This window comes from Saimiri boliviensis, chromosome 14 (genome assembly GCF_048565385.1).
Source record: "Saimiri boliviensis isolate mSaiBol1 chromosome 14, mSaiBol1.pri, whole genome shotgun sequence".
Classification (NCBI taxonomy): domain Eukaryota; kingdom Metazoa; phylum Chordata; class Mammalia; order Primates; family Cebidae; genus Saimiri; species Saimiri boliviensis.
The window spans coordinates 1426932-1450353 of NC_133462.1; the positions used below are offsets into that span (position 1 = coordinate 1426932).

General features: G+C 39.9%; 1 protein-coding gene across 3 annotated transcripts in view; it reads right to left on the reverse strand.

Annotated features, from left to right (window-relative positions):
• ZNF749 (zinc finger protein 749) overlaps nucleotides 1-23422 on the reverse strand; it is a 66442-nt gene that overhangs the window by 26207 nt on the left and 16813 nt on the right. For all 3 annotated transcript variants that reach the window (XR_012513739.1, XR_743913.2, XR_012513738.1), the window contains exon 5: nucleotides 4905-5013. The gene's annotated coding sequence lies outside the window, so the exon portion shown is untranslated. The remainder of the gene's footprint in view (nucleotides 1-4904; nucleotides 5014-23422) is intronic.

Sequence of the window (23422 nt, forward strand, 5' to 3'; positions counted from 1 at the left end):
TTCCCAGTATCCCAACTCCAGTCTGAATAAGGAAAATGATCCCTGTTTCTAATTTTCCAGAAGCCATTCCATCAATATCTAGGGATGCTGATTTTCATTGAAGTCAGAGGAATCAGAATTAGGAAAATGAGAAAGAGTGTCTTGCTGTCACTAGAGATAGTTTTCAGGGTTTATCCTAAACTTATTTTCTCACTTTAAACAGGAGATTACGTTTTTTGCTTATTTGCCCAAAAGCAATTCATAGCAACCAGCACTGGGAAAAAAACTTGTGTATTCATCTGCAGGAAAGCAGGTGAATGAATGCGAGCACACTGCACAGGAGCTGTGCACCACTGCAGAGATGAACGAATGAATCTCTGTGAATAGATACAATAATTTCTGGAATCATGCTAGTTTTGAAGATATGAATTTGTTCCAATACAACTGACATATTAAAGAGCACATGGAGCATAAATACTTTTATGTTTGGACATGAATTTCTTTTTTAATAAGAAAAACTAGGCCGGGCGCGGTGGCTCAAGCCTGTAATCCCAGCACATTGGGAGGCCGAGGTGGGTGGATCACGAGGTCAAGAGATCGAGACCATCCTGGTCAACATGGTGAAACCCCGTCTCTACTAAAAATACTAAAAATTAGCTGAGCATGGTGGCGTGTGCCTGTAATCCCAGCTACTCAGGAGGCTGAGGCAGGAGAATTGCCTGAACCCAGGAGGCGGAGGTTGCGGTGAGCCGAGATCATGCCATTGCACTCCAGCCTGGGCAACAAGAGCGAAACTCCGTCTCAAAAAAAAAAAAAAAAAAAAAAAAAGAAAAACTAGATTAATGCCGAAAACTGCACCTATTGAACTAAGCTGGAAGAATACACAAAACACACAAAGCAAACATATAACTAAGTTCACCACATATTATGAGCTGCACCCATATACACCTGGTTATACAAGTTTCTGTCTTATTTTAAATACCTCTTCTTTTACTACTCTATAGCAACCAAAAGCTGTAACCCTTCTGACATCTACTTCTATGAAAAACTTCAAGACTTTTAAAGAAAATTGCCATATTTATTATAGTATTTATGTCTTCATTAACCATTTACATGTGTAAAGTGCACTACCATATTTATTAGCCTTCTGTCTTGTTTTTACTGACGATATTTTTGTGTCCCATTAATTTCTGTTTTTCACTGTTGATTTTGTATAGCTCAACAATTTCTGTGAACAGTACAGGTTGCATTATACCAAAAGTGAATGTATGATATTTTTTCGGGGACATATTCTTAAGTGAAGAATGCATGGGTCAGAACATTGTCTAAAGTATGTTAAAGTACTTGAAGCTAGTAGAGACACACACATATAGGGACAAAAGTGATATGTTGGAGAGACAGAAATGGGAGTTAGGCCTTTATGAAACCTTTTTTTCTGTATCTTCAGTTTTTGCAAATGTAATATTTTACATAATTACTAATATTGAATCAGAATAAAAATTTAAAATCAACAAAATCAAAATCAAAATAAAATGTGGTCCTAGTTTTGTGTCTATGTGGAAAACAGTCTTCAAGTGGGTTGAAACTTAGGGGGTATATGCACTCATAAACACACATACACACACACACACACACACACACACAAATGGGTATAAATAAAATTAAGAAAATATTAAAATGATAGTGAATATATCAAAAGCAGTATCATCATTGTGATATTATACTGCAATTGCCAAATGTAACCACGGGGGAAACTGGGCCATGTGTAAAGGCTCTCTCTGAGTTATTTCTTAAACTGCTTGTGAGTCTAAAATTATTGTTAATAAAATAGTTAAAATGCTCAGGAATTCTAAAATTATTGTTAATAACATGGTCAGTTAAAATGCTCAGGGATATGTAAGGCAAAAATAAGGCATGATAAATCATTGTCCATCATTATGTTTTCATATACATGATTGGTGTTGATGCATGGGAACAAATAAATAAGCCTACAATATAATTGGTAAACAAGTATTTTGGCATAGAGCAAAGTCAGTACAAACACTTACTCAATGAATTTAAACTCTAAAGCATATACTTTTGAAGAGAATCAATATTAATTTATGTTATACAGTTATGCGCCATATAATCTCATTCATATCAGTGACGAACCACATATAACACAGTGGTTGGAGGAGTAGGCCATACCATATATCCTAGGTAGGCAGTAGGCAATTCCTATCTAGGCTTGCATCTGACAATGATAAAATCACCTAATATTTCTTAGAATGTATTCCTCTGGGCTGGGCGCGGTGGCTCATGCCTGTAATCCCAGCACTTTGGGAGGCCGAGGCGGGTGGATCACAAGGTCGAGAGATCGAGACCAACGTGGTCAACATGGTGAAACCCCGTTTCTACTAAAAATACAAAAAACTAGCTGGGCATGGTGGCGTGTGCCTGTAATCCCAGCTACTCAGGAGGCTGAGGCAGGAGAATTGCCTGAACCCAGGAGGCGGAGGTTGCGGTGAGCCGAGATCGCGCCATTGCACTCCAGCCTGGGTAACAAGAGCGAAACTCCGTCTCAAAAAAAAAAAAAAAAAAAAAGAATGTATTCCTCTGATTAAGTGATGTATAACTATACTTTATTTAAAACATATATTTTGTATGATTTTACATTAAAAAATCTAGACCTCATCAGATAACTCCATAGCAGTGACTATGACCATTGAGCACCCAGATTCTTATCTAAATCTTATCTAAATGCCATTTTTCTTTTGTTTTCTTTTCTCTTTTCTAAACGCAAGTTTTCATGCAAAAAAAAACAAAGGATTCTGAAAATAAATGCTGATTGCAGGTACACTCAACCCAAAAACTCTTAGTCAAATAAAAAAAATCTACGATGTTCTAGAAACTCTGGGCTTACTATCAGGGAAAACATAATTCAGGAGGCAGGGGATTCTATTGCACAATATTCCCACCAATCAAAGAAACTGTAACTCCAAAGATTTGAAACTCAACATATATGTTATAAAAATAAATGTTAGCCGGGCGCGGTGGCTCAAGCCTGTAATCCCAGCACTTTGGGAGGCCGAGGCGGGTGGATCACGAGGTCAAGAGATCGAGACCATCCAGGTCAACATGGTGAAACCCCGTCTCTACTAAAATACAAAAAATTAGCTGGGCATGGTGGTGCGTGCCTGTAATCCCAGCTACTCAGGAGGCTGAGGCAGGAGAATTGCCTGAACCCAGGAGGCGGAGGTTGCGGTGAGCCGAGATCGCGCCATTGCACTCCAGCCTGGGTAACGAGAGCGAAACTCCGTCTCAAAAAAAAAAAAAAAAAAAGTTATTTATTTATATATTAATAATTAATTTGTAGGCTGGGTGTGGTGGCTCACACTTGTAATCCCAGCACTTTGGAAAAATAAAGTGGGCAGATGACCTGAGGTCAGGAGCTCAAGACCAGCCTGGCCAACATGTTGAAACCCTGTCTCTAATAAAAGTAGAAAAATTAGCCAGGTGCAGCGATGGGCACCTGTAATCCCAGGTACTCAAGAGGCTGAGGCAGAAGAATCTCTTGAGCCCAGGAGGCAGAGGTTGCAACGAGCCAAGATTGCGCCACTGCACTTCAGCCTGGATGACAGAGTGAGACTCTGTCTCAAAAAAGGAAAGAAAAGAAGGCAAAAGATTTGCTGTCTATTGGAAATATTATCTACAAACAATAAAGTAAAATAAATTAATGAAAGATAATTAAATTTTGGGGAACACTAAAATTAGGTAGTTTTAAAGGAATATTGAAGCATAATAAAATACTATTAAAATATTAAGATTAGAAATAAGTGATAGCATAGAATTGTACCCCAAGATCAAACTCTAATGTAATTTTGATTTCCAATAAAGTAACTTATTTACAAACATGTAATCAAAATAGTAATTTTCTAAATTTTCTTTATATTTATGAAAAGTAGTTTTAATAGGTAAAAATTAAACACAGATGAAAAAATTGTTTACCAAAATAAAACAAAATAGAAAATTGGCCGGGCGCGGTGGCTCAAGCCTGTAATCCCAGCACTTTGGGAGGCCGAGGCGGGTGGATCACAAGGTCGAGAGATCGAGACCAACCTGGTCAACATGGTGAAACCCCGTCTCTACTAAAAATACAAAAAAATTAGCTGGGCATGGTGGCACGTGCCTGTAATCCCAGCTACTCAGGAGGCTGAGGCAGGAGAATTGCCTGAACCCAGGAGGCGGAGGTTGCGGTGAGCCGATATCGCGCCATTGCACTCCAGCCTGGGTAACAAGAGCAAAAACTCCGTCTCAAAAAAAAAAAAAAAAAAAAAAAAGAAAATTAAGTAAATGGCACAGAAAAGAAGTTTATAAAACAAAACTTACACACATACATATTTTGATATATATAAATTATCAATTTGTGGGGAAGTTGTTTTAGAATACGTTATTACAATAATTAGATAGCTAATTCAATTTAAAAATGGAAAAATTTGACTTCACAACTATAACTAATGTTTAACAATACACTGAATCTAAAATACAAAGATAGACAAATCTCTGAGGTAAAAGTATTGGAGTGCTTTTTTCAGAATTTGGGGCTAAAGAATCATTATCATTCGTGGTCCAAACTGAAGGTCATTTTATGTCAAAAGAAAAGCCTAATAATACTCTATTAGTAGAAATCATATTAAACAAACAAAATTAAACACAAAATTATTTAAATATATATACATAAAAGTTATTGACTATAACTTCAGTAATGATCCTAGCTAGATGAATAGAAGACCAAAAACCAATCATGGAAAACACAAAAGCTGTTCTTAAAAGAGAAATAATAATATGCTTCTAAAAGTTCGTTTTGAAAGTGAGCAATCGTGTATTTCACGGACACCAATCAGTATATTTGACAAACGGAATATACAGAAAAAATAATCACTTACTCTAGGTCAAGCAGAGTAGAGTTCAGAGTGGAGTTCTCAAAGCTTTTACTGCATATGTATAGCTAATGAATATCTGAAGAATCCCCATCAATTGCCAACATGGTTCTTTCTGAGGATTGGGATAAAGAGGAGGAAGATGGTTATTTTAAAGTGAATATTCAGGTTGACTTATACACCCACTGCTTTGTCAAAATATTTATAATAAAAATTATAATTTAAAATGATAAAATAGAAAAAAAAAAAGAACCAAATTCATATGCAAATAAATTACAGAACTAGAACACTGAAGCAAAATAAGAGTAATAAAAAAGAAATGGATCAGGAATCATCTTAAAGATGAATCAGAAATTAAATAAAACACATATTTGTGAAAAGACGTGTATGAGAGTACAAAACATTTGCATGAATCAGAACCTGAGAAGTTTTTTTTTTTGTATTTTTTTTAGTAGAGACGGGGTTTCACCATGTTGACCAGGATGGTCTCGATCTCTTGACCTTGTGATCCACCCGCCTCGGCCTCCCAAAGTGCTGGGATTACAGGCTTGAGCCACCGCGCCCGGCCACCTGAGAAGTTTTATACTACTGTGTTATTGATCACTCCAACCCCTGAAGGACTGAAGTGACATAGGTAAAATTGATGCAAATTTCTCTGGATCACAGAAGTTCTTTGGACACACAGAGATATAAATTGGTTGTTCCCTGCTCTCAAAAACGAGGAGGTGGAGCTGTGTATGCCTAACTGGGTGCCTGGTCCAAATTTTTTTCATTGAAAAACAACTATCTTATAAAATGGAATAGGTGGCTAGTTAAGAGTTAGTAAAAATAGATAAATGACAGATGATTGATAGATTAGATAGATACAGATCTAGTAGATATCAGATGGGTAGACAGATAAATAAATACCATTTGCTTTCCATATACGCAGGTTTTGCATCTACAGATTCAAGTAACTGATCAAAAAGTATTGTTTAAAAAAATAAGAAGTATAAAAATAATATACATTTTAAATATAGTATTACAATTATTTATATACCATTTACATTGTATTAGGCATTATAAGTAACCTAGAGATGATTTAAAGTGTATGGGAGGATACGCATAGGTTATATGTAAATGCTACACCATTTTTTTTTTTTTTTAATTTTTTGTATTTTTAGTAGAGACGGGGTTTCACCATAGACTAGGATGGTCTCGATCTCTTGACCTTGTGATCCACCCGCCTCGGCCTCCCAGAGTGCTGGGATTACAGGCTTGAGCCACCTCACCTGACCCATTGCTACACCATTTTATATAAAGAACTTGAGCATCTAAGGATTCTGGTATCCATGGGGTCCTGAAAGCAATTCACTGCAGATACCAAAGGACTGTGGTAGATCGATAGGAGATAGACAGATAGACATTTTATCATAGATATAATTTTATCTTGGCAATTTTGGACTTAGAGATTGTTGAAATGGTACACGACTATTGAGGTTTAATAACCATCTGGTTACATTTCAGCATAACACTTGTATTTTAGACTATTAAAGGCCCTAATTTGTCTCACTTTGTGATTTTTTTTTTTTTTTTTTTTTTTTGAGACGGAGTTTTGCTCTTGTTACCCAGGCTGGAGTGCAATGGCGTGATCTCGGCTCACCGCAACCTCCGCCTCTTGGGTTCAGGCAATTCTCCTACCTCAGCCTCCTGAGTAGCTGGGATTACAGGCACGCGCCACCATGCCCAGCTAATTTTTTGTATTTTAGTAGAGATGGAGTTTCACCATGTTGACCTGGATGGTCTCGATCTTTTGACCTCGTGATCCACCCGCCTCGGCCTCCCAATGTGCTGGGATTACAGGCTTGAGCCACCGCGCCCAGCTAGGAACTTCTTATTGATCTGAGAGATGCTATGAACAGCCTTCCCCTGATGACAGAAATTTAGAGACATTTTATTAAAGTTTGCATTTGACACCATACGCCCCTGTTCAAAATAAAACAACTGAATGCAACACACACCAGAGACTATCACACAAGTACTAAGTTTCTACTCTGGTGGAAGCCCATGTTCATTGTCCTCGTACTCCCTAAATGCCTGTGTTCTGAGGTCTTTTGTATGAGTGCCAAGGGATACTGTGTTTATTGAGTAGAAAATCATGTACATATGCTTCAAAACACCACATTACACATGACAAATACATACAGTTTTATCTGTCGACTTAAAAAATAAACAAGAGAGAAGTTTCAAAGAGAATATAATTGAGTGGAGAGAGGGGAAATGTGAGGGAGTGGTGCAACATATGGATAGCAGTGATGTGGCTGTGGATTCCTCCAAGAACATCTTTCTCTTTGGTATGTGTTTGTTCCTATTTGTCTACTTACCTATCTTCCTATCTATATATCTGGCTATTATCTAAAAAGCATTTTAGTTTTTATTTCTAGCCAGGGAAGTCTGATTTTTTAAAAAGTATTTCTGAATTTCCTGAAAATTCCTTTTAAATATTGAATGCTTATCTGAAAAAACCAGTTACTTACCAAATTTGGATCTGTTTTGTGGACAGTGGGTGCCAGGTTGGTGTCTGTGCCAGAGTATAGAGGCATCTGAAACCTGAGATAAAGGTTTGGGATTCTATGATCTCATCTCCTTGCTGAGAAGTGATTATCATTTCACCTGTAATTGCGGTGATAGTGTCTGCACAGGGAATTGAGATTATTTCTGAGAACATATGTGCATACTGAAAGTTCCTAACAGCTATTAAAAATTAGTGACAGCCGGGCGCGGTGGCTCAAGCCTGTAATCCCAGCACTTTGGGAGGCCGAGGCGGGTGGATCACAAGGTCAAGAGATCGAGACCATCCTGGTCAACATGGTGAAACCCCGTCTCTACTAAAAATACAAAAAAAATTAGCTGGGCATGGTGGCGTGTGCCTGTAATTCCAGCTACTCAGGAGGCTGAGGCAGGAGAATTGCCTGAACCCAGGAGGCGGAGGTTGCGGTGAGCCGAGATCGCGCCATTGCACTCCAGCCTGGGCAACAAGAGCGAAACTCTGTCTCAAAAAAAAAAAAAAAAATTAGTGACAAAGATATCCAACAAGAGTGGCAGGAAGAGATGAGGGGAATAAACTTTTAAAATAAGCAAACCAAATCCCAATGAGAGATGAACACAGAACATAGATCTCATAAGCGACAGAAGAAAACTAAGCATGTGTGTACCCAGGATTTTTAGTAAATTGGAAAAGTTTGTCTCCAAAAAATGATTCTTTTCTATTCCTGAGAGCACTGAAAGTAGTGAAATTCAAAGAAGGGACAACCATCTCTTCTTTAGTAGTCAGTAGGAATAGAAACAGTATTCATGGCCGGGCGCGGTGGCTCACGCCTGTAATCCCAGCACTTTGGAAGGCCGAGGCGGGTGGATCACGAGGTCAAGAGATCGAGACCATCCTGGTCAACATGGTGGAACCCCGTTTCTACTAAAAAAAATACAAAAAATTGGCTGGGCGTGGTGGTGCGTGCCTGTAATCCCAGCTATTCAGGAGGCTGAGGCAGTAGAATTGCCTGAACCCAGGAGGTGGAGGTTGTGGTGGGCTGAGATCACGCCATTGCACTCTAGCCTGGGTAACAAGAGCAAAACTCCGTCTCAAAAAAAAAAAAAAAAAAAAAGAAAAGAAAAGAAAAAGAAACAGTATTCATAATGATCCAAATGTGCATTAAATCTGTGTTGTCATATTTATTCAGTATTTCACCAAATGTTTTGGATACATGTTATAGGCATATTTCAAGGTATATGGGATAGATATATCAGTATACGAAACATGAACTGTAATTGATTTTCATGAAATTTATACCATAGTTAATTGAAACACCCAATAAATAATTCATCTACTTTATTAAGTAGCATAGTAAATGTCAAGGTTCTATAGAAAATAGAAGAGATTCATAGACTGCAGGTGGTGTTGTCTGGGACCCACGATTTGCTGCAGTAGGAAATCGAACATCAGTGTTAGGATTTACAGTGAAAATGGTATGTTTTTTATTTTTTTTAAAATTTTTATTTATTTATTTATTTTTTTTTTTTTTTGAGATGGAGTTTTGCTCTTGTTACCCAGGCTGGAGTGCAATGGCGCGATCTCGGCTCACCGCAACCTCCGCCTCCTGGGTTCAGGCAATTCTCCTGCCTCAGCCTCCTGAGTAGCTGGGATTACAGGCACACACCACCATGCCCAGCTAATTTTTTGTATTTTTAGTAGAGACGGGGTTTCACCATGTTGACCAGGATGGTCTCGATCTCTTGACCTTGTGATCCACCCGCCTCGGCCTCCCAAAGTGCTGGGATTACAGGCTTGAGCCACCGCGCCTGGCTGTTTTTTAATTTTTAACTTTTGCGGTTACATAATACGTATATATATTTATGGGTTGCATAAGATATTTTTGATACTGCCATGCAATGCAAAATGATCACATCAGGATAAATGGGGTCTCCATCACCTCAACCATTTATCATTTCTGTTAACAAATAAACCAATTATACTCTTTATTTTTAAATGTGCAATTAAATTATTTTTGACTATAGTAGCTCTGTTGAGTTAGCAAATACTAGGTCTTATTCATTCTAATTTTTGTATTCCTTAATCATCCCCACTCACCCCCACCCCCACCTACCCTTCTCAGCCTCCGGTGACGGAGTCTAGCACTGTCGCCCTGGTAGTACAGTGGAGTGATCTTGGCTCACTGCAATCTCCACGTCCTAGGTTCAAGTAATTCTCCTGCCTCAGCCTCTCGAGTAGCTGGGACTACAGGTGTGTGCCACGACGCCCAGCTAATTTTTTTGTGTATCTGTGTGTATTTTTAGTAGACAGGGTTTCACCATGTTGGCCAGGATGATCTCGATCTTCTGACCTCATGATCCGCCCACCCCGGCCTCCCAAAGTGCTGGGACTACGGGCGTGAGCCACCGTGCCCGGCCACATCCTTCTACTTTATATCTCCATGAGTTCAATTGTTTTTATTTTTAGATCCCACAAATTAATTGAGAATATGCAAAATGTATCTTTCTGTGTCTGTCTCATTTCACTTAACAGGATGACCTCCATTTCCATCCATGTTGCTGCAGATGAGAGATCTCATTGTTTTTATGGCTGAATAGTACTCCATTGTGTTTATGCAACATCCTATGTTCTGTGCAACTTTCTTCTGCGTGTCATATTTCAAAATTCGGAAGATCAAAGGTATTGGGGTAAATAAACGTAAACACAGGGCTTACGTTGAAAAAACAGTCACTAGAAAAAAAATACATGTAAACTTTGTTGCAGAATAAGAAGAGTTGGGTGAATGACCAGGGCACGCAGCACTCACCTGAGCGTGGTTCCTCCGCTAGGCCAGGGGAGGCGGCCGAACGCGGTGGGGGGCCCTTGGGTAAGGCAGTTCCTATCCCAAAACAGGTGCGGGCCACGGTAGGTGGCGTCACCGAGACTCAGAAAAGAGGGGACAGAGTCTTCCTTACCCTGTTACCTCTGGCCAACCAAGGGCTACGAAGCTTGCAGTGGACAGAGCCCAGCAATGAAAAGTTTGCCCCGAGGCCGACGCCAGAAGACCTGCCCAGGTGTTCTTTCCTCGCACGGAAGTGCCCTTTCCTCGCACGGAAGTGCCCCTCTACCGAGCTTCTCATTGGCTCAGTGCCGCCGACCCGCGCGATGTCTTCTGGGAAACGTGGTTCTCCCTGCGCCACCTGTACGCGGGGCGGCGCCGCTGCCGACCTCTGGGCCTGTCCCAGGGCTCCGCGAGGGATGCTGGGAAATGGTACCTGGCGTCTCTGAAGACACCGCGGGGTCTCACGCTTCTTAAAAGAGACGCATCCAGATTTCCGTGGAATGCACTCTGCATTGAACACAGAAATGTGTAGAGACGGATGGGCGAGGAGGGTCACGCCTGTAATCCCAGCACTTTGGGAGGCCGAGGCGGGTGGATCACGAGGTCAAGAGGTCGAAACCATCCTGGTCAACATGGTGAAACCCCGTCTCTATTAAACAGACAAAAAATTAGCTGGGGCCGGGCGCGGTGGCTCAAGCCTGTAATCCCAGCACTTTGGGAGGCCGAGGCGGGTGGATCACGAGGTCGAGAGATCGAGACCATCCTGGTCAACATGGTGAAACCCCGTCTCTACTAAAAATACAAAAATTAGCTGGGCATGGTGGCGCGTGCCTGTAATCCCAGCTACTCAGGAGGCTGAGGCAGGAGAATTGCCTGAGCCCAGGAGGCGGAGGTTGCGGTGAGCCGAGATCGTGCCATTGCACTCCAGCCTGGGTAACAAGAGTGAAACTCCGCCTTAAAAAAAAAAAATTAGCTGGGCATGGTGGCGCGTGCCTGTAATCCCAGCTACTCAGGAGGCTGAGGCAGGAGAATTGCCTGAACCCGGGAAGCGGAGGTTGCGGTGAGCCGAGATCGCGCCATTGCACTCCAGCCTGGGTAACGGGAGTGAAACTCCGTCTCTCACACACACACACACACACACACACACACAGAGAGAGAGAAAGGAAAGGAGCTGGGCGCGGTGGCTCACGCCTGTAATCCTAGCACTTTGGGAGGCCGAGGTGGGTGGATGACCTAAGGTCAGGAGTTCAAGACCAGCCTGGCCAACACAGTGAAGCCCTGTTTCTACTAAAACTACAAAAAATTAGCCGGGTGTAGTGGCACGCGACTGTAATCTCGGCTACTTGAGAAGCTGGGGCAGGAGAATCACTTGAACCTGGGAGGCAGAAGTTGCAGTGAGCTGGGATTGCAAGCCATTGCACTCCATCCTGGGTGACAGAGTGAATGAGACTGTGTCTCAAAAAAAAAAAAAAAAAAAAGATACCGTGGATTCCCTGTTAGTTTTTACCATGTGGTAAAGCTGTCTGAATGCCTTCTTTCCATCTGCCTTCAAGCCAGTATTGCTCAGTATACTCAAGAGTTAGAAAAACAAAGTAAGTACAGCAGGGCAGGCCATTTGAAGATTTCTTTTTTTCTCTAAGTGAACTGAAAAACCATGACAAGGATTTAAACAAGGGAAGACAACCTGTCTATATTTACTGTTAATGAATTATTGTAACTATTGTGCTGAGAACTGTAGAAGCTGGGAGACCATTTAGAAAACTAGTACTGAAATTCAGATATTGGACCTATGGTTTACAAATATTTTCAACCATTCCATTGGTCACCTTTTTATTTTCTTGACTGTTTCCTTTGCTATGAAGAGCTTTTTAGTTTGACATAGTCTGTTTATTTTTGCTTTTGTTGACTCTGTTTCTGGTATCATATCCAAAAAATCATTGCCAACATCAATGTGAGGGAAATTTTTTCTATATTCTTTTTGGGGAATTTTATGGTTTCAAGTCTTAAATGTAAGCCTTTAAACAATTTCAAGTTAGTTTTTGTGAGTGGTGTAAGATAGATATCCAGTTTTATTCTTTTGCATGTGGTTATCTAGTTTTCCCAGTGTTTATTGAAGAGATTATCCTTTCCCTATTGTATATTCTTGACACCCTTGCCAAATATTAGTTTAGCATACATGCTTGAGGTTAGTTCTGCTCTCTTCACTCTGTTCCATTAGTCTATGTGTCTGTTTTTATGTCGTTACTATGCTGTTTTAATTACTGTAGCTTTGTCATATAATTTGAAATGAAGACATGTGATACCTCCATCTTTGTTATTCATTCTCAAGGTTCCTTTGGCTATTTGAGGTCTTTTGTGATTACATGAGAATTTTGGAGATTGTTTTTTCTATTTCTGTGAAAAATACATTCTAATTCTGATAGGAATTGCATTGAAACTATAGATCACTTTGGGTAGAAGAGACATTTTAACAATATTAATTTTTCTAATCCATGAACACAGGACATTATTAGCTTTAACAGTTTTTAGCAGAATTTGTAGGGTTTATCATATATAGGATCATTTCATCTGCAAATATGAACAATTTTCTTTATTATTTGGATACCTTTTGTTTCTTTTTCTTGCCTAACTTCTCTTGCTAGTACTTCCGGTAATATGCTGAATAGAAATGGTGAGAGTGGGAAACCTTGACTTTTTTAAGATCTTGGAGAAAAAGCTTTCAGACTTTTACCATTGAGAATAATGTTACCTGTAGGCTTGTTATATATTGCATTTATTATGTTCAAGTGCATTTCTTTTTCTTTTTCTTTTTCTTTTTTTTTTTGAGACGGAGTTTCGCTCTTGTTACCCAGGCTGGAGTGCAATGGCGCGATCTCGGCTCACCGCAACCCCCGCCTCCTGGGTTCAGGCAGTTCTCCTGCCTCAGCCTCCTGAGTAGCTGGGATTACAGGCACGCGCCACCATGCCCAGCTAATTTTTTTGTATTTTTAGTAGAGACGGGGTTTCACCATGTTGACCAGGATGGTCTTGATCTCTTGACCTCGTGATCCACCCGCCTCAGCCTCCCAAAGTGCTGGGATTACAGGCTTGAGCCACCGAGCCCAGCTCAAGTGCATTTCTTCTATACCCCTTGCTGAAAGTTTATATCAAAAAATGATGTTACATTTTGTTCATTTTTCTGCATCTATTGGATTCTGATTATATGGATTTTTTGTCCTTTATTTTGTTAGAGTTGTGTATCACATTTATTGATTTGTGGATGTTGAACCATTCTTGCATCCCATCATACTTGAAATTTCAATGTTCTTAAATTTGTTCAAATTTATTTTGTGACATAACATTATTTATCCTGAAGAATGTCTTGTATGAGCCTAGAAGAATGAGTATTATGCTGCTGTTTGGATGGAATATGTTATATATATCTATTTGATCCATTTGGTCTACAGGGTTATTCATATCTATTTTTTCTTATTGATTTTCTGTCTGGATGACATACTCATTGTTGAGAGTTGGGTATTAAAGTCTGATGGTATTCTTATGTGACTTTATTTTTCCTTTCAGCTATGTTAATATTTGCTGTATATATTTAGGAAATCTAATGTTGAGTACATAAATTTTCTAATTATTTTATTTATTTATTTATTTATTTATTTATTTTTTTTTTGAGACGGAGTTTCGCTCTTGTTAACCCAGGCTGGAGTGCAATGGCACGATCTCGGCTCACCGCAACCTCCGCCTCCTGGGTTCAGGCAATTCTCCTGCCTCAGCCTCCTGAGTAGCTGGGATTACAGGCACACGCCACCATGCCCAGCTAATTTTTTGTAGTTTTAGTAGAGACGGGGTTTCACCATGTTGACCAGGCTGGTCTCGATCTCTTGACCTCGTGATCCACCCGCCTCGGCCTCCCAAAGTGCTGGGATTACAGGCTTGAGCCACCGCGCCCGGCCCCCTTTTTTTTTTTTTTTTTGAGACGGAGTTTCGGTCTTGTTACCCAGGCTGGAGTGCAATGGTGCGATCTCGGCTCACCGCAACCTCCGCCTCCTGGGTTCAGGCAATTCTCCTGTCTCAGCCTCCTGAGTAGCTGGGATTACAGGCACGCGCCACCATGCCCAGCTAATTTTTTTGTATTTTTAGTAGAGACGGGGTTTCACCATGTTAACCGGGATGGTCTCGATCTCTTGACCTCGTGATCCACCCGCCTCGGCCTCCCAAAGTGCTGGGATTACAGGCTTGAGCCACCGCGCCCGGCCCTAATTATTTTATCTTTTAGATGAATTGACCCTGTTATCATTATATAAGGATGGTTGTAACAGTTGTTTTTTATTTTTATTTTTATTTTTTTGAGGTGGAGTCTCCCTCCATCACCCAGGCTGAATTGCAGTGGCTCGATCTTGGCTCACTGCAACCTCCACTTCCTGGGTTCAGGCGATTCTCCTGCCTCAGCTTCCCCAGTGGTTGGGATTACAGGCCTGTGCTACCACACCCAGCTAAGTTTTGTATTTTTAGTAGAGACAGGGTTTCACCATGTTGGTCAGGCTGGTCTTGAACCCCTTACCTTGTGATCCACCTGCATTGGCCTCCTAAAGTGCTGGAATTACAGGTGTGAACCATTGCACCTGGCCAACAGGTTTTTTTGCCTAAAGTTTACTTTGTCACATATAAGTATACCACCTTTCCCTCTTTTGGTTACCATTTACATATTTTTTTTTATTCCTTCACTTCAATCTATGTGTTAAGATAAATTTTTCTTTTTCTTTCTCTCTCTCTCTGTTTTTTTGTTTTGTTTTTTTTTTTTTTTTGAGACGGAGTCTAGCTCTGTCTCCAGGCTGGAGGTCAGTGGTGCGATCTCTGCTAACTGCAACATCTGCCTCCTGGGTTCAAGCGATTCTCCTGCCTCAGCCTCCCAAGTAGCTGGGATTACAGGTGCCCACCACCACGCCCAGCTAATTTTTTGGTATTTTTAGTAGAGATAGGGTTTCGCCACGTTGCCCAGGCTAGTCTTGAAAGATATTGTTAAAGGATACAAAATTACATTTACATAACAGGAATGCCTTCTTAGTGTTCTGTACCACTGAAGGATGATGATAATTAACAATAATATACAACTTCAGGCTGGACACCGTGGTTCATACCTGTAATCCCAGCACTTTGGGAGGCTGAGTGGGGTGGGTCAACTCCTGAGGTCAGGAGTTCAAGACCAGACTGACTGACATGTTGAAACCCCATCTCTACTAAAAATACAAAAAACCTGATGGGCGTGTATTATATACACATATATACATATATACTCAACATATATATATAAATACAACTATATATACTATATATACATATATAATATATGCAACATATATTGTAAGTTGTGTATAAATACAACTTCAAAAGCTAAACGAGGATATTGAACATGCTCAACACAAAAAACTGATAAATTCCTGAGAAGATAGATGTACTTACTATTTACCCTGATCTGAGCACTATATGTATCAAAGAATCACCATGTATCCCCTTGAATATGCATAACTGTTATTTGTCAATTTTAAAAGAAAATTAAATAAATTATGCATAATCTAACCATGAGGACACCTCACTATACACCATATGAGGCAAATTTTATAGAACAAATGGCCTGTATTTTAAAAACTAGCCACAAAAAAAAGAAAGGCGTTCAAAGAAAAGAAATTGTTTCAAATCAATAGAGATTAAAGATACATGAGAAATTAATGCACATCATCATATTTAGTACTGAACTGGAAAAACAGCTATAATGGGTGTTAACAGGACAAAGGACACAATTTGAATATGGTGTGTTAATTACACAATACTATTATACCCATATAAAATTTCCTGAATTTGATGATTGTGCTCAGGTTAAAAAAGAAAATGTTCTTTTATTTAGTAAATATACACCATAATTATTCATTTTTAAAATGGGGGCATTGTTCCCAGCTTACTCTGAAAGTGTTCAAAATAATAGATAGATAGATAGATAGATAGATAGATAGATAGATAGATAGATGACAGAGATTTATGAAGCTGAAGATAGTATCTTTCTTACATTGATAAATAACATGTATACAAATCCTGTATTAAATTATACCTTGAGGTTGCAGTGAGCCGAGATCGTGCCATTGCACTCCAGCCTGGGCAACAAGAGTAAAACTCTGTCTAAAAGTATATATATATATATATATATATATATATATATATATATATAGCCTCCATGGTCTATAATTGAAATATTCCCATGAGATGAGAAAAAAAAAGAAGAGTGGCTGCCCTTTGTATTCTTATCCGATATAACACTGGAGGTTCTATTAGTACAAAAAGTAAAGACGATAAACATGTAACTGTTGAAAAATGAGAAATAAAGATGTTCTTCCTGACTAATTTAACGTATTTCCTCAAATGTCATTGCCACCAGGAATCCTACCATGGATATTCAGTTTGCTATTTCGACCTATCTGGGCTCCCGCCACTTTTTATCACCTATAACCTGCTCTTTTTTTCTATTTTCCATAGGACCTTATAAGGTGCTCTGCTGCTCAGCCCTGTAGATGAATTGCTTGTTGTCCTGTTTTCATCAGTTCCATGTAGGCAAATTTCTTTTTCTTTTTTTTTGAGATGAAGTTTTTCTCTTGCTGCCCAGAAATACAATATCATGTTAAAAAAAAAAATGAGTAGCATTTCTATACACTAACAACATCTAGCCTGAGAGTAAAATCAAGAACACAATCCCATTTACAATGGTCACAAAGATAATGAAATACCTAGGGATACAAGGTAAACACAGAGGTGAAAGATCTCTATAAGGGGAACAACAAAACACTGCTGAAAGAAATCAGAGATGACACAAACAAATGGAAATACATTCATGCATTGAAAGAATAAATATTGAAAAATAGCCATACTGCCCAAAGCAATTTACAGATTCAATGCTATTCCATCAAACTACCAATGTCATTCTTCACAGAATTAGGAAATAACATTCTAAAATTCATACGGAACCAAAAAAACAGTGCAAATGGCCAAATCAATCCTAAGCAAGAACAACACCAGGGGCATAATACTACCCAACTTCGAACTAAAGTCATAGTAACCGAAACAGCTTGGTATGGGTACAAAAACAAACACATAGACCAATAGAACAGAATTGAAAACTGAGAACGTTGTATATGTACAACTATCTAATCTTCGGCAAGGTCGACAAAAAAAAAGCAATAGGGAAAAGTATCTCTATTAAATAAATGATGCTGGGATAACTGGCTAGCCATATGCAAAGGATTGATGCTGGACTCCTGTCTTTCACCATACAAAAATTAACTCCAAGTTAATTTTTGGTGTGCAGGGGTAGGGGAGGTATAACATTAGGAAAAATATCTAATGTAGATGACAGGGTGATGGATGCAGCAAACCACCATGGCACATATATAACTATACAACAAACCTACATGTTCTGCACATGTACCCCAGAACTTAAAGTATAATTAAAAAAAGAAAGAGATCAAAAAAATTAACTCCAGCTGGGCGCGGTGGCTCAAGCCTGTAATCCCAGCACTTTGGGAGGCCGAGGCGGGTGGATCACGAGGTCAAGAGATCGAGACCATCCTGGTCAACATGGTGAAACCCCGTCTCTACTAAAAAATCCAAAAAAATTAGCTGGGCATGGTGGTGCGTGCCTGTAATCCCAGCTACTCAGGAGGCTGAGGCAGGAGAATTCCCTGAACCCAGGAGGTGGAGGTTGCGGTGAGCTGAGATCGTGCCATTGCACTCCAGCCTGGGTAACAAGAGTGAAACTCCGTCTCAAAAAAAAAAAAAAATTAAAAAAAAAAATGTAAATTGGTCCGGCCACTGTGAAATGCAGTCAGGAGATTTCTCAAAGAACTCAAAACAGAACTACCATTGAACCCAGCAATCTCATTACTCGATATATACCCCCCAAAAAGTAAATCATTCTACAAAAAAAACACATGCACTCACATGTTCATTGCTGCACTATTAACAATAGCAAAGACATGGAATTAACCCAGCTGCCCATCAATGATAGGTTGAATAAAGAAAATGTGATACAGGCCAGGCACGGTGGCTCACATCTGTAATCCTGGCACTTTGGGAGGCTGAGGCAGGCAGACCACGAGGTCAAGAGATCAAGATCATCCTGGCCAACATGGTGAAACCCTGTCTCTACTAAAAATACAAAAATTAGATGGGTGTAGGGGCACACACCTGTAATCACAGCTACTTGGAATGCTGAGGCAGAATGGCTTGAACCCAGGAGGTAGAGACTGCAGCGAGCCAAGATCAAGCCACTGCACTCCAGCCTGGTGACAGAGTGAGACTCCATCTTAAAAAAAAAAAAAAAAAAAAAAAGTGATACAAATATGCCAAGAAATACTATGTAGCCATTAAAAAGAAAGAAATCATGCCCTTTGTGGCAACATGGATGGAACTGGAGGCCACAGTCCTAAGAAAATTAATGCAGGAATGGAAAACCGAATACTGTATGTTCTCACTTATAAGTAGGCGCTAACCATTGAGCGTACACGGACATAAATATATGAACAATAGACACTGTGGACTACTAAAGGGTGGAAGGAGGGAGATGAGTTAAAAAACTACCATCAACTACTGTGATCACTACCTGCGTGATGGGATCTGTACTCCAAACCTCAGCATCACACAATTTCCTATGTAAAAAAATTGCACATGTACCCCCATGTCTAAAATAAAATCTCAAATTCATTAACAAAACAAAACAAAACTGGAGGAATCGCCTTACCTTACTGCAAAGTATTCTACAGAGCTCTTTTAACCAAAACAGCATGGTACTGGCATAAAAATAGGCACATAGACCGATGGAACAGAATACAGAACCCAGAAATAAAGACAGATATCTATAGTGAACCAATTTCCAAAAAAGGTGCCAAGAACATATGTTGAGGAAAGGATAGTCTCTTCAATAATGGGTGCTGAGAAAACTGGATGTTTATATGCAGAATAATAAAATGAGACCCCTATTTCTTGCCATATACAAAAATCAAATCAAAATTAATTAAACACTTAAGTCTTAGGCCTGAAACTATGAAACTACTGAAAGAAAACATGGGAGAAGCCTTCCAAAACATTGGGCTGGACAAAGATTTCTTGAATAAAACCCCACAAGCACAAGCAACCAAGGCAAAAAATGGGCAAATGGGATTACATCTAGTTAAAAAGCTTCTGGACAACAAAGGAAACAGTCAATAAAATAAAGAGACAACTCATAGAATGAGAGAAAACATTTACAAACTATCAATCGGACAAGGGATTAACAACCAGAATATATGAGGAGCTCAAACAATTCAAAAGGGAAAAAATCAAATTATCTGATTTTAAAAAGGGCAAAAATCTGAACAGACATTTCTCAAGTAAGATGTGCAAATAGCAAACAGATATACGAAAAGGTGTTCAACATTATTGTTCATTAGAGAAATGCAAATCAAAACAAAGATGTAGCGCCTCATCCCAGATGAAACGGTGTTTATCCAAAAGACAGGCAATCACCAACACTGAAGGATGTGGAGAAAAGGGAACCTTTGTACACTACTGATGGGAATGTAAATTAGTTCAACCACTATGGATATAGTGGAGGTTCCTCAAAAAACTAAAAATAGAGCTACCATATGATCCAGCAATTCCACTGCTAGGCATATAATCCAAAGAAAGGAAATCAGGGCTGGGTATGGTGGCTCATGCCTGTAATCCCAGCACATTGAGAGGCCAAGGCAGATGGATCCCTTGAGGCCATGAGTTCGAGAACAACCTGGCCAATATGGCGAAACTCTGTCTCTACTAAAATAGAAAAAAACAGCCGGGTGCTGTGGTGCATGCCTGTAATCAGGATTACAGGAAACACTTGCTAGGTGTATGTTGCTGTGAGCCAAAAGATGCCACTGCACTCCAGCCTGGGCAACAGAGTAAGACTCTGTCTCCATAAAAAAAAAGAAAGAGGCTGGGCGCGGTGGCTCATGCCTGTAATCCCAGCACTTTGAGAGGCTGAGGCGGGTGGATCACGAGGTCAAGGGATCGAGACCATCCGGGTCAACATGGTGAAACCCTGTCTCTACTAAAAATACAAAAAATCAGCTGGGCATGGTGGCGTGTGCCTGTAATCCCAGCTACTCAGGAGGCTGAGGCAGGAGAATTGCCTGAACCCAGGAGGCGGAGGTTGCGGTGAGCCGAGATCGCGCCATTGCACTCCAGCCTGGGTAACAAGAGTGAAACTCTGTCTCAAAAAAAAAAAAAAAAGAAAAGAAAGAAAGAAAGAAAGGAAATCAGAAATCAGTATATCAAAAGAAAAAAGAAAAGAAAAAGAAAGAAATCAGTATATCAAACAGCTAACTGTAGCCACATACTCACATGGGTACTGCAGCGTTATTCACAATAGTCAAGATTTGAAAACGAAGTATGCATCAACAGACAAATGGATACATAAAATGTGGTACATAGACACAAGGGAGGACTATTCAGTCATAAAAATGAATGAGAAATTGTCATTTGCAACAACATGGATGGAACTGGAGTTCATTACGGTAAGTGGAAAAAGCCAGGCACAGAAAGACAAACTTTACATCTTCTTACTTACTTGTGGGAGCTACAATAAGAAAGGTAGTGGGAGGAAGGGTGATGTAGAAATTATTAATGGGTACAAAAATGTAATTGGTTAAAATGAATAACATCTAGTATTTGATAGCACAAGTGACTACAGTCAACAATAATTTATTGTACATTTAAAAATAACTAAAGGCCAGGGGCAGTGGCTCACGCCTATAATCCTTGCACTTTGGGAGGCTGAGGAGGGTGGATCAGTTCAGTTCAAGAGTTCAAGACTAGCCTGGCCAACATGGTGAAACCCCATCTTTACTTAAAATACAAAAATTAGCCGGGCGCGGTGGCTCAAGCCTGTAATCCCAGCACTTTGGGAGGCTGAGGCGGGTGGATCATGAGGTCAAGAGATAGAGGCCATCCTGGTCAACATGGTGAAACCCCGTCTCTACTAAAAATACAAAAAAATCAGCTGGGCATGGTGGCGCGTGCCTGTAATCCCAGCTACTCAGGAGGCTGAGGCAGGAGAAGTGCCTGAACCCAGGAGGTGGAGGTTGCGGTGAGCCGAGATCGCACCATTGCATTCCAGCCTGGGTAACAAGAGCGAAACTCCACCTTAAAAAAAAAAAAATACAAAAATTAAGCAGACATGGTGGCACATGCCTATGATTCCAGCTACTCAGGAGGTGGAGGTTGCAGTGAGCCAAGATCACACCACCACACTCCAGATTGGGCAACAGAGGGAGACTCTTGTCTAAAAATAAAATAAAAGTGGCTGGGTACAGTGGCTCACACCTGTAATCCCAGCACTTTGGGAGGCTGAGGCAGGCAGATCACTTGAAGTCAGGAGTTCAAAACCACCCTGGCCACCATGGTGAAACCCCATCTTTGCTAAAAATACAAAAATTAGCCAGACTGGTGGTGGGTGCCTGTATTTCCAGCTACTCAGGAGGCTGAGGCAGAAGAATCGCATGATTCCGGGGAACAGAGGTTGCAGTGAGCTAAGATCATACTATTGCACTCCAGCCTGGGCAACAGACAAGACTCCATCTCAAAAAAAAAAAAAAAAAAAAAGAAAAGCGCCACTGCACTTCAGCATGGACAATAGAGCAAGATTGTCTAAAAAAAAGTTAAATTAAATTAAAAATCAGTGTCAAAATAAATGAGTATTCTCATAAGGTAGACAAGCCTAAAGAGATCTGAGTACTAACTGTGACATAGCTACATTTAGAGGCACATGAAAAAAAAACGAAAAGACATAAAAGAATAAAAAACAATAAAATAAATGTAATGTGGTATCCTAGATGGAATTCTGGAACAGAACACGTATTTTGGTAAAAACTGAGAAAATCTCAATCAAAGATGTACTTTAGTGTAATAATGTATCAGAACTGTTTCACTAAGTGTAAAAAATGCTGTATACTAATATATTGCTACTAGGAACAACTGGGTATGCTTCTAAATGAGACATCTGATTTATATACATTTTTTCTTTTTTTCTTTATCTTTTCTTCTCCCGAGAACCTCATCTTGGACTCTGGATTATATTTGCAATTTCTCTGTACATCTAAAAATGTTCTAAAATTAAAATTCTATTAAAATAGACAAATTTGGCCGGGCACGGTGGCTCAGGCCTGTAATCCCAGCACTTTGGGAGGCCGAGGCGGGTGGATCACGAGGTCAAGAGATTGAGACCATGCTGGTCAACATGGTGAAACCCCGTCTCTACTAAAAATACAAAAAATAAGCTGGGCGTGGTGGCGTGTGCCTGTAATCCCAGCTACTCAGGAGGCTGAGGCAGGAAAATTGCTTGAACCCAGGAGGCGGAGGTTGCAGTTAGCCGAGATGGCGCCATTGCACTCCAGCCTGGGTAACAAGAGCAAAACTCCGTCTTAAAAAAAAAAAAAAAAAAAATAGACAAATTTTTTTAAAAGGGAAAAGACTTAGAAATTTGGCCAAATATACAGACAGTAAATAAGCATATAAAAACAAACCACTCTTATGATAAAGGCATTAATTCTTTATAAGAGCAGAGCCTTCAGGACCTAATCACCTCTTAAAAGTCCCACTTCTCCACACTGTTAAAATGGCAATTAAAATTCACCATAAGTTTTATAACGCCAGAGACACAATAATCCATAAGACCTTTGGATTACTTGCTCTGACAATGACTTTGCCTACAGGATACACGTCTGTAGGTCCTCAGAATCTCTGTATACCCTCATCTCACAGAACCATAGTTACTGAAACATTTATGGATGTCTCTTTACAAGGGGCTCATCCATTCCACTCTAGTTTGCTAGTGTCTCATACTTCGTATTAATAGAATCAGTGTTTCTGTACAGACAGAGGTTCCCAAACTGCTTGCTATGGTTTGACTTCCTCCGAAAGTCACATTGAAGCTTAATCTACAGTGTGGTAGTATTAAGAGTTGGGGCATCTAAGAGGTTATTAAATCATGAGGGCTCTACCCTCATGAATGAGTTAATCAATTTATGGGTTGATGGACTAATGGGTTATCCTGGGAGTAGAAATGGTGCTTTTATAACAAGAGAATGATTTGTGCTAGCACATTAACATGTGAGCACACTCAGC